The following is a 13,064-nucleotide window of genomic DNA, read 5'->3' as shown; positions in this document are numbered from 1 at the left end:
CGGGTTGTTACAAAGCCCGATACTACTGGGCCAGGGTTTCTGCAGTAGAGCACATCAGGTTGGCGTGTCCCTTATAATGCTCTGAAAACGTCGCCTGGAGGGGGCGCGATAGCTCACAGCGTGACGTATTATTCCATGCCGCCATCCATTTTCGCGAGGGCCAATTGGGATTGCCCACGTACTACCGCCGCTCATGGGCATTTTCGTCCTTGCAGAAGGATATCAGGCATATACTCACGTTAAACCCGGGATTCTCAGTAACGGCTGTACATTGTGAATGGAAAATTCTTCAGCGCTCCATTCAGTTTGGTGGACCGACAGCACAGAGGTACTTCGACTCCTTTTTCACCTCAATTTGATTTGTCGCTTTTTGGTGACCTTGATGTGAAAATTAATGAGAAGGAGATAATATAATCAACAGTTCGACGAAAATACGTCTGGTCAGGCATTGAGTTAAAGGAAAAAGAATACGGTCGCTGACCAAGTCAAGAAATTTTTGAGACGTTTCGGAACCTCGTACGGGTTCCTTGATCACTGAGCGGGACAGGAAGCGCCGCGACTTATATACGCAACATGTGGCGAAACGAGTGTGCGTATATTGGTGGCATATTTCTCTGCATCCGGTTCGTGGTAGCTGGTGTCGACTGGATGATTAGAGATTCCAGCAGCCGCCGAGATGACACGTTCCTTTCCTTCGCGACGACAGTGGCGTGGTCCCAGTCAATCGCGTGACCATGTTCTTGCACATGCTGTGCAATGGCGTTAGTCGCGTGATTATTATTTCTTACGTCACGTTTATGTTCATTGAGCCGTCTCGTGAACTTTCCCGTTTCACCAATGCAAGACGGCTCAATGAAGTTCACAAGACGGCTCAGTGAACGCAAACGTGACGTAAGAAATAATAATCACGCGACTAACGCCACTGCACAACATGTGCAAGAACGTGGTCACGCGACTGACTGGGACCACGCCACTGTCGTCGCGAAGAAAAGGAACGTGTCATCTCGGCGGCTGCTGGTATCTCTAATCATCCAGTCGACACCAGCTACCATGAACCGGATGCAAGGAAATATGCCACCAATCTACGCACACTCGTTTGGCCACATGTTGCGTATATATGTCACGGCGCTTCCTGTCCCGCTCGGTGATCAAGGAACCCGTACGAGGTTCCGAAACGTCTCAAAAATTTCTTGACTTGGTCAGTGACCGTATTCTTTTTCCTTTAATGAGAAGGAGATGCATGGTACCCCTAAAATCGATACTCTTATCCGATTGGTGTAAACTTTTTATGGAATTAGGTACACGTTATTCCTGAAAGGAAGGGTTCAAAGTTTTCTGCTCGTTTTTCTCCGGATCTTCTAGCGCTCTTAAGCAGAGCTACCGCATGCAGGGGCCGTCAAAAAACGGAATTTTCAGTAATGTTTCATAGTTTGCTATTTTCAACCACAGCATTTATACTGGACGCGGTCACGTAGTGCGCGTTCTCGAATTTCTTCAGACACGCACCTCTAAGTTCTCCATAACTAAATTTTCTCTATTTCTTCTTGAAGTGGCAATATGTTCGTGTGTGACGATGCACGTTGCTCTAGTTAAGGAGAAGTGTCTGGAGATAACACAGCTGTAATGATGTTTTTTTTAGTTTCGTTAGAAACGAGTGCACATCGGGGCCTTCTTTACAATAACAAATTGCTGCACGCTATCAGTCTGGGAGATTTTTACTCTCAAGCACAACCGCATCTCATACGTGACCAAATTCTGTCTGAGCCGCCGCGGTGGCTCAGCGCTTATGGTGCTCGGCTGCTGACCCAAAAGACGCGGGTTCGATACCGGCCGCGGTGGCTAGAATTTCTTTGGAGGAGAAATTCTAGAGGCCCGTGTACTGTGCAATGTCAGTGCACGTTAAAGAACCCCTGGTGGTCGAAATTTCCGGAGCCCTCCACTACGGCGTCTCTCATAGCCTTAGTCGCTTTGGGACGTTAAACCCCATAAACCAAACCAAACCAAATTCTGTCTGACTTCGAAAATTTATTCGGGTGTGCCTCTTAGCACGGCCATTGGCTATTTTTTCGTACCTGAGAGCTTGTTAGGACCATAACTGGTCGGTTTCATATATTTATTTCATGTGCGATAAGGGGAAATAGTGATATACAAGAGTGCAGATTGTTATTGAAATGGAAGAGATGATTTCATAGTAGACTGCTTGGAACTCGGTTTGGAAATATTTTCAAGAGCACCAACGTATAAGAAATATGCAATACAGTTGAAGGTAATTTTGACTACTGCTTCAGTGTATTCATCCTTAGAAAGAAGAACGTTTAAAAGCTGAAATCTTCGGATTAGTCAGCGCAACACTACATTGAAACCAAGCTTCGAGCGCCCAATACAGAAAAGATACGGAAAAAGTTGTAATGTGTGTACTGACAAACTTTAATGTCATCTATTATGACATTGATATCGCAATTACAACCTCTTTGTATCGACAGCCTTCGACAGCTTGTGAAAAGTCACCCGCAAGAATTTCGTAGTAATATTGACGCACTCATGAACCTATTACGCAGGTTGTTGACGCCAAATATGCCATATGTCATGAAACGAGCAATCAACATTGGTAATTTCTTTCAATGTTTGTTGTTGTGCATGCTACTCTTGAGTTTTAGTGCGAATAAGATTTTAGTAAAAGTCAAATTTCTAGGATAATACTTTTTTAGTTACTGAATTATAGCAATTTAGTAATTTTATCACAGCCTTCTGACGTGCACTCGGTCCGGAGAAACACCGCTGTTAATTGCACCTGAGCCCTCGTACTGGGCACCGACACATCAGTACAAGTATTCCTATTTTTTGCGAGCTAACACGCTATGGAAGTCGATACCTGAATAGGTGCCTGGAAGCAAAAATGTCGTAAATTTGGTTTTCAACATTCGGCAGCCTTCTCTATCGACTCAAGCCCAATATATTAAGTTTACCTGCAGTAATCAATGGTGATTATTCACTCGATGTAATTAAATTCGATTCCTGTTGAACTTGTTTTCTAGAACTGGGGCCTTATTGCACAAGCTGTTCATTTCCCGTTGTCCATTTCGGGTACATTCGATCCTTTGTCAGTGACCACTCAGATATAGGGGCTTTTCAAGCGTCTTTGGCAAGCGACCTGGCCATTGAGTGGTCGGCTTCCGCACAGTACCATTGGGTGCACGTTGTAGCCAATTGCAGCCAGTGGTTAGGTCGGGTCACCTCCTCTTAAGAGAGCGCGGTGGTGGGCCCCACCATTTGACGCATATTTCATTGAATTTCAGCCAACGGCGAGGTCCGGTCAGCAACCACCGAAAGGCTGGGTCGCTTGGCACTGACGCCTGAGAGCCGCGGGTGTATATGTGTGACCAGTGACAGAGAACCGAATAAACGCAATATGGTCAAAGGAAACTAGATAGCTAAGAGAGTACGGTCCCACGCGTACAATCCAAAAATCTAGACAGAATGTTTACTACGTTCGAATCAATGTGAAAGCATCGATTTGTGCTACGTAACAGACGACAATGAGCGTTCAAGGCTGCGGAATATAGCGCTCAAGCTAGGCCAGCTGCGAACACAAAAAGGAGCCGTCAACGGAAGATTTTTCTCGGATTTGGTGCGATCGGAGTAGTGTAAGCTTTTTGTTCAAGTGACCAGTGCCCGACACCAGTGAAAGCTACGAAAGTTCTGCCCGTAATTCACATATCTAGGCTTACAGATGTGGACATTACAGTTGCAAATAATGCTGCACAAAGGACTGTCGGATGCACAGTCATTCCGAAGAGAGGCAGACAGGGAGAGAAAAAGTGTGAGCCCAATTTGACTTGTGATCTTCTGCGTACGTGTCTCTCGATAGCGCTTTTTAAAATGCACCTTCATTTAGACCCAAATATATAGACGTACACTCCAAAACGTCAACTAAATACGAACCGTAATGTAAGCACAGAAGAGTACTACTTTTGTTTATATATATCCTACACACATGCAGGTGAAAACTGAATTCCAAAATTAATTGCGTAAATCTAATTATTCCGTTCATTTTCAGGAGTGAAGAACGTAAAAACTGAAGCAATGGCGGCCGAAATTTTTCGAAATATTCAAGGAATCTACATAGGCAAGCACTACCCGGATGATTCAATCCTCTCTACCATATCGTACAAGCCACGACCAGGCGACCTCTTTTTAGTGTGCTACCCGAAATCCGGGTCTTGCTGGACGCACCGGATTATGTACAACATCTTGATGGATGCCGCAGATCCAGACGACCCAATGGACCCCTTCCTTCGGATTCCATTTCTGGATATGCGAGGCGCGGATGCCGCCATCTATGCTCCCCGACCAGCGGCCTTTAAGACGCATTTGCCTTTCCACAAAGCTCCTTATTCACCAGAGGCAAAATATATTCACATTGCAAGAAATCCATACGATGCCTGCGTTTCCTTCTACTACCACACGAGAAATATACCGGCGTACAATTTCCAGAATGGTACATTTGACGATTTCTTTGACATGTTTCTTCAAGGTCGAGTTGATTTCGGAGACTACTTTGAGCACGTTCTTTCCTGGTTTAGACACCGCAACGACGCCAACGTTCTTTCTTTAACCTACGAGGAACTCAAAAAGAACACACGTGAACATATTTTTAAGATCGCCGCCTTCATCGACCCCCGGCAAAAGAAGAAACTGAAGGAAAATCCCGAACTCGTTGAACGCATTCTCGAAAAGACCAGTATTGAAAACATGAGGAAGGTGTTAAATTATAATCCTAAGCAGCTGACTCTAACGGAACCATCGCTTTTGGACAATGTTAGGCCGGAGCTACGGAAAGGGCTTCGCACTTTCATTGATTACATAAATTTGCCCATGAGTGACGACTTCGTGCGGAAGGCTCAAGTAGGTGACTGGAGAAATCACTTCTCTCTCGAACAAGTTGGAAGAATGAAGGAGCGATAGCCCAGGCGACGGCCGGCACAGATTTCATGAACCTATGGAAGGATTTCGATCTTCCATGAGTCTTGATTTTGTGTTCCTGTGATGCCAGGCGATCTTGGACGATTCAGAAAAGTGATCATACTTCACTACCGGATGCCTTCCTATAAAACAGCAAAATGTTTTCCTTTTTCTGCACTGAGGTATTAAAGTGGTTCTTCTGATGCATGTATCTTTATTTTTTTTATAAACGAAGCATGGTAATGGGTATGGCTTATTTATTGTAGCGTGTAGGGCCTTTTACGATACCCTTCGTCATGCTTTCGCGTCCTCACATTTATTGTATTTACGGGAATATTTGTTCAATGGCCGCAATATTTAGCCTAAAATACCAACCGGAAGATTTATATATGGAGTGATTTGTTTTCTTATCATCCGTTGAAATCAAGTGACCACGCTTATAAGGATATGTAAAATTTATAAACGTATTTATTGCTAAGGAAGTAATTGCTCATTAGCATGCAGCTGAGCGAACGTTTGGCTAAGAGGATACCTACCAATATTCCAATATATTAGTGCAGGGCACCAAAAGGTGGTGCAGATCCTCGGCGCACTAAGGGATCAGAACTTCCCCAGTCATCTGGCTTGGACCGGAATTCGATAACTGAGGGGCTCGAAGGACATTAGAAGACGGGGAAAGTATGAGGGCATAAATGGTGCAGTCGGCCAGAGTTGGATAATCAGCAAACAAAATACATTTGCGGTCAAGTTGGTTCGACTTGCTGAGGTTAAGTAACGCAAGGTAGGAGCCATTGTGGGTGACGCGCACTTCAGTGTGGCGAAGACCAGCATCGGTAATCGGGCAAGCCGCCCTGTCGCTGCAAAGAAAAGGAAGGGTATATGCTTGGGCTTGTTGGTTCATAACTAAAATGCGCTACGTTTTTCACCTTTTAGTAAAGAAAAGTGGTGTTTGTAGTGGTGTTTGTCCCTTCCTTAGTCCTGTCTTCCGTGCGCTGTGCCTTCAGTTTTAACAATGTACCGACTAGCCCAAACAAATACCTTAGTGAAAAGGAATAAAGCGCGACATCGAGAGGTAGAAAACCCATTCAGAGGGCGAACTCCGTGGGGCGATGTCGACTAGAACTGGAGGAGTTATCACAGCATAGGGGCAGGTTCCGCCGAAAAACGCCGTTTGAGCACTCAAAAAGGGCAAAGTGAGCTTGTAAAAAGCAATTGATTGCGCTGTGATCTTCACGGATATCAGCAATATGGTCACTGTGTGGAGCACATCATGAGGAGACTGATAATATTCGGTGAACAGAGTCGACATGTGATGACGAATGGCGCTTATACGATCAGTGCACATTCCAGTTACGCACCTGTGCTATCATAGACAACATGAACTGGGGACGAAGCGACAGGGGTCATCGCTGTCTTAAGACGGCGGCAGACAGATGCGCCGAGGACCGATACTTCAGCGACGGTGTCAGTTACAGCGGCGACAGGAACATCATCTGCCAGCACTCAAGGAGGTTAGAGAGGAGAGCAATCCAGCAGAAGCCACGGTACTCCTCTGTGGGTTTTGAATCATACAAGCACTTACGCGAGGTAGAATACATCGTTTGAAAGCGTGAAAGCCTAATTGCAGCGTCTCCTCCGGGAGCTGCATCCGCTAGTTTCCTTAGAAGTGGCAAGCGGACGACGGGGAGAAACGGCTGCCAGGAAGAGAGGAACGACAACCACGGGCATGCATGGCAGGTGAGCGACTGCACCCAAGAGCAGGCGAAGCGTTCTTGAGGCAGCGTGGCGCATAGCGGCGCCAAAAAATTTTGCACGGTACGAAGACGCGACGATGATCAACGGGGAAAGGCAGAGGGCTGTCTTTCCCCGCGACAAACTGTTGCGGCGGTGACGAGAGATGTGACCGATGCGCAGGCGCGTGAAACAAATGGGTCGATCGTTAGGTTTACGCCACTCCTCATGATGTTGGCACTGGTTACGTGGCGTGAAGGTGTCAGCGGGCATAGTAGTAACTACCAAAGAAAGGACAGGTTCCGAAAACAGGTTTTCTAGTGCGTGGCTAGAGCCCATGCCCATCTTTACAAGCTCTAGGCGCACAACTGCTTGCGGGAGAATGTCGTCGTCGCATTGTCCGGCAATGGCGGTGTGTATACAAAGGGATTCAGTGCCTCTAATTCAAGGCGCACGAAATGAGTAAATTTTTCAAGGTTCGAAGGCTGCTGCAAGGTGGGCAAATTCTCGCACGATCAGTTGGAAGATGTGTAAAATAGACGGTCACAATGGTGTTCACTTTCATTTCATTTATTTTTCTTAAAGGCCCGGTGAGGGCCATTACATAAGGGGTGGGTACAATATTCGTTGGCGGCAAGTGTTAACACGATGACAAATGAGCATGAAGATTATCAGTTCCAGAAGAGGGCAAATACGGGCTGGTTGGTACATGTTTTACGAATTGGAAAAACAGCGCAATCAAAGACGAGACACAAGAGGAAACACAGCGCCTGTGTTTTGTCCTTCTCTTGTGTCTCGTCTTTGATTGCGCTGTTTTTCCAATTCGTAAGATTATCAGTGAAGGTCGCGGAGCACATGATGGCTGCAATATCGCTGGGAAGGTCGTTCCAGTCCACAATGGTACGGGGGAAAAATGAGGCTGCAGAAGCAACCATGCGGGCACGTGGTCGAGAAACTTGGAAAGGATGAGAAGTGCGATGAGATATGCGGGTTGGCGGGACGATGTAGGGTGCGCAGGAAAGTGAACTGTGGTAAAATTTGTAGAATAAGCAAAGGCTGGCGATGCGACGACGAGCTGAGAGGAGTGATAAGCCGGATTTTCAGCGCCGTCCTTGTTGTCTCTTCTTGTCCTTGTCTCCTTGCGCTGCTATTTATTTATCCAAGTCATGTACCAACACGCCCAATTTTCCGCGTTTATCTTTCAACCCTGACACACTTATGTCGTAGGAATATGAAGAATTAATGAATCTGGCTGCTCTGTTTTGTACTGCTTCAAGTGCGTTGATAAGGTAAGCATGATGCGGGCTCCAAATAGGTGAGGCATATTCTAATTTTGATCTGACAAGTGTTTTGTATGCTAGTAATTTTACATGATCGGGGGCATGGCGAAGATGACGTCGTAAAAACCTAGTGTTCTATTAGCAGATGAGATAATATTAATGATGTGGGCACTCCAGGACAAGTCGTTACACAAGGTGACGCCTAAATACTTATACAATAGACAAGTCTGTACAGGGACATTACTAATTACGTATGGAAAATCAAGCGGATTATGGCGGCGGTTAAAAGACATACGTTTACACTTATGAGGGTTAAGTTCCATTAACCAAACATCACACCATTCCTGAATGCGGTTAAGTTCTTCCTGGAGAAAATTTTTGTCATTAATGGTAGTAACTGAGCGGTAAATGACGCAGTCATCTGCGAACATGCGAATTTTAGAATTGATGTTGCCTGGCAGGTCATTAATATAAATTAAAAACAGAAGTGGACCGAGTACAGAGCCTTGAGGGACACCAGATGTTACAGGAATGGAGTTAGAATTGTGATAGTTAACAGTGACAAACTGCGTGCGATTACCGAGAAATTCTTCTATCCATTTTAAAATATCAGTAGGCAAGTTCAAGTATGACAGTTTCAGTAGTAATCGTTTGTGTGGTACCTTGTCGAACGCTTTAGCATAATCTAGGAAGATGGCATCGGTCTGCAGGTTAGTGTCAAGATTAGCATGCAAATCATCAAGAAAAATAGCCAGCTGTGTTTCACATGAGTGACCTTTTCTAAAACCGTGTTGTGACGGATGAAAAAAGTGGTTAGAGTCGAGCAAGGTCATGATGTTTGTGTAAATGACGTGTTCCATGAGTTTGCAGGGTACGCTTGTAAGAGAAATCGGTGGGTAATTAAGAGGTGAATCTTTCTTGCCTGATTTGAAGACATGAACGACCTTACCACTTTTCCAGTCATCTGCATTCGTCCTGATGAGAGTGACTGTGAGAAAAGTAAGCATAAAAATTCAGCAGAAATATCCCTGGTATTCTTCAGGAGCTTGGAGTTAATATTGTCAATACCGGATGAAGATTACAGCTTCATATTTTCTATTAAGGACGAAATACCTGATGACAAGAAAATGACTGGTGGCATAGCACAACCTATTTGGGAATGTAGTATCGAAAAAGGCCTTTCAGTCTCGTTAGTAAATACAGATGCGAAGGCAGCATTGAAGATGGTGGCACACTCGGCTTCAGTGAAGACTGCACCTGACTCATCTGAGAGCGTTATCTCAGTTGCATGATGTGGGTTTATGACTTGCCAAAATTTTCTCTGGTTACTTTTTAACAGATTGGGTAGGTCTGAGTGAAAAAAACGTATATTTAGCGTAACGAATAGCGGAGAGATATGATTTTTCGGCCTCGTGGTATTTTGCCCATGCGCAATTCGTACTGCGAAGCCTGGCTGAATGGTAAAGACGCTTCTTCTTGTTTTCTAAACGTTTAAGTATTTTAGTAAACCACGGCTTATGGGAACTTTCCTGAAAACTAAAAAGGGGAATGGACTGACTGGTTAGAATTTCTACTTTATTTTTGAATAACGACCAGTTTTCTTGAATAGACTGACAATGAAAACGTGAAGCAAAAACTCGAAAAAACGCATTGAGTTCATTATTAAATCATGTCATAATTTCCTTTGTCATAAAGGCGAATAGCTTTATTGAGTTTTCGTCGGCATGTGAGTTTGAGGACAATGTTAGCATGAATAACTTTGTGGTCGCTGATGTCAGGCAGGTAAGTAATGGGCTGAACACTGTCTGGGTGATTTGTCAATAAGAGGTCTAGGATATTCGCGCAATTATCAGTTACTCGGGTGGGTTCTAGTATAACTTGAGTGAGGTTCATGTTATTGCAGAAATCTAAGAATTCCCTTGCTGCGCTATTATTAGCTATGGGTGTGGTATGGTTTTGCCAATCAATAATCGGAAAATTAAAATCGCCAAAGAGGAAGACGTGCGAATTAGAGTGCTTTGTGATCAGTCGACTTAGTGTGTTATTAATTTGGCGGGAAAAATCAGGGATGCTGTGAGGTGGCCTGTAACAAACCGCCGTGTAGGACTGTGTTAGGTGCAGTGTGGCAGTGTAGCCATAACATTTCTAAACCAGAAATATCATCTATTAGTGAACATGAAAGTTCATGGCTGACAGCTATAAGTACGCCCCTCCGCATCCATCGCTGCGGTCGTTTCGAAAAAGTTGAAAATTTGGCAAGTCAGCTAGTATTTCATTATCTGAGACGTCACCGTTAAGCCAGGTTTCAATTAGTATCAGTACATTACTTCGTGATGATGAAACGAGACTAGAGACATCTCCCGCTTCGAAAGAAAACTGCGAATGTTAGTGTATATAACGGAAAACGAGATACTAGATACGGGACGATTATTCAAACGGGTGTTCGAAGGTGCATGGCGGGATGGTTGCTAATCTGACAGAGACTGGGTGGCAGCTACTGACTGAGAATGGGCGGCAGCTATTTCTTGTACTGTTTCTGAGCTTTCATCAAACATGTAGCGTCTTGAACCGATGTGCAAGTCTTGTAATTTAAAGCGAATTTCGCGGACTTTTCTTTAGCAAACGCGATTAGCTGCTTTCGAACGTGTTCAACTTTCTTCGAAAAATCTTTACCGACGCTAAAATCGGTGTCTTTAAATATACGGCCATTCGAAAGTATAGTGTTTTTAATTTTGTGTGAATTAAACTTGACAATGATTGGACGAGTGCGTTTAGGTGTGTAACGCTCAAGGCGATGACCGCGTTCGATGCTGTCTGGACTGATTGTTAAGCTCATGTTAGCGATGTCAGTTATTGGCCTTTTCCAAGCGTCGGCACAGCTGTAGAACGGAGCAGTCCTTAGAGAAGAGGAAGTTGAACGCGTCGACGGCAATAACATTTAAAGTATGTGCCCCACCTTGCTTCCTTGAAGGCTTTCTTGTCAGCTTCCCTGCTCAAGGCCAAGATGTCCGTGTGGGAAATACTGAACTCCGAAGACGGTCGGGCATGAGCTGCAAGCTCCTTCTTAGCAGCGAGCTGCCGCCCAGCAGGCTTCTGGAACTATTCTCAGAGATTCTGCTCGCGTACGATTTAAATTGTAAGATCTTCGTTTGTTCTGAATCATATGCGCACTTACTCAACGTAGAATAAAGCGTTGGCAAGCATAAACGTAGAGTCCCACCTTGTTTGCTTGCTGACGCTCCCTAAAAGCTACAGTCAGTCGTCAATACCACGTCCTCCACTTCACTTCACTTCACTTCACTTTATTACCTTAAAGACCCCACTTTGGGGTATTACATAAGGGGTGGGAGTACAAATATAGGTTGAATATGATTGCTTACATGATATTTATGAAATGCATATTTAAATTGTTCACAAAACTTGATTGGCAGGTGATGGCATCAACGTCGTGGGGAAGGCCATTCCAGTCTTTAGCAGTGCGAAGAAAAAAGGATGCGGAAAAAGTGACGGTGCGGGCGCGTTGGCATGACACTTGCAGTGGATGGCCGGTGGATGAGATATGCGAGCGGGCGGTTTGATGTAGGGTGGTTGTCCAAGGGAACTGTAAAAAAGCTTATGAAACAGACTAAGAGAAGCAATGCGACGACGATGGGCAAGAGTTGATAAACCTGATTGTCGTTTAAGTGACGATACACTGATGTCGTATGAATAGGCAGAATGAATGAACCTCGTGGCGCGATTTTGGACAGATTCTAGTGCACTGATGAGATATGCTTGTTGCGGGCTCCTGATAGCAGATGCGTATTCTAGTTTTGGTCGAATGAGTGATTGGTAGGCGAGAAGTTTCATACTTTGAGGGGCGTGCCATAGATGACGTTTCAAAAAAGTTTAGTTTAGTTTAGTTTATGGGGTTTAACGTCCCAAAGCGACTAAGGCTATGAGGGACGTGGTAGTGGAGGGCTCTGGAAATTTGGACCAGCTGAGGTTCTTTAACGTGCACTGACATCGCACAGCACACGGGCCCCTGGAACTTCGCCTCCATCGAAATTCCATTGCCGCAGCTGGATCGAACTCGCGTCATTTGGGTCAGCAGCCAAGCGTCATAACCACTGAGCCACTGCGGCCACGGTTGTCACTTGTCACTTAGCCCTCATTATTTCACCAGTTATCTTTTTAGCCATCAGTGTTAGTGTAGCAGCCGATCAACTCTTCACTGAGATGTGTTTCTCATATTAATGTTTCTACAAGTTTTAATACAGCATAACCCTGTTGATGTACTCCTCACGGGACTAAAAAAAAATGGCTGTGGCTTAGCTCAGCTATGCCAGACATACGTAGCGAGAGGTAATGGACCTTCTGAGGCTAGGCGAACTTGTCAAGCTGCACCTTCACGGCGTCGCTTATTGAGACGTTTTGCGCGTTCTTCCTCGGTCTCGTCGCCTTCGCCTTGTTTCGTTCCAACAGCTAAGCCTGGTTTGTTTCAGCCTCTCCGACTCGCTCTCCATCTCTGGCCACAACAGCTTCAACGAACCGCCCTCTTATACAGGCCGCTACCTGTGCCTGCTGCTTATTCATTCATAAATCTTTAATCACAAGGATGACCTGAGGCCTAAGGGGGAAGTGGGTTGGTTAGGTGAAGGTGAGGGTGTCGGTCTCTGACATGAAGTCTAGCAGGGCACTGAGCTTGCGCTTGGCGTCGGTACTGGGGGCCGTCCAGTCTTCGTATGTCTGGATGTGGTAGGCAGAGGTGTAGCAGGCGCAGAGGCTCGCAGTGCCAGGACAGGTCCAGATCAGGTGGTGCAAATCAACAGAGTCAGCAGGGCAATTGAGGCAGCCGATCCTGGTTCGGTGCCATCGACTCGGGATGTCCGGGGTGTACGCTGCACCGGCTCGCACCTTGTGAGCGAAAACTTGGGCCGGGCGAGAAAGTCCGGAAGGAATGGATGGAATAATGTCTGGGACAGAGTCCCACGACAAACCCCTCTGCTCTTGTTAAAGGCGTGTGATGATAGAGTCAGGTATTATGAGCGGGATGGGAGAACAGTAAGGGTGGTCCGAGTTGGTCGGCTCACGTTAAGGCAATGCCGACGG

The 13,064-nt window shown here is 45.5% G+C and overlaps 1 pseudogene; it reads left to right on the top strand.

The window, feature by feature from the left end:
- The first annotated feature begins 4,083 nt into the window (after window positions 1–4,083).
- Window positions 4,084–5,024, top strand: LOC149334699 (amine sulfotransferase-like; annotated as a pseudogene).
- Window positions 5,025–13,064: the final 8,040 nt, after the last annotated feature.

Source organism: Amblyomma mixtum, chromosome 8 (genome assembly GCF_055824585.1).
Source record: "Amblyomma mixtum isolate Tamu chromosome 8, ASM5582458v1, whole genome shotgun sequence".
NCBI classification, from domain to species: Eukaryota; Metazoa; Arthropoda; class Arachnida; order Ixodida; family Ixodidae; genus Amblyomma; species Amblyomma mixtum.
Note: the sequence above shows the minus strand (reverse complement) of the source record. Positions and strands in the feature narration are given on the sequence as shown.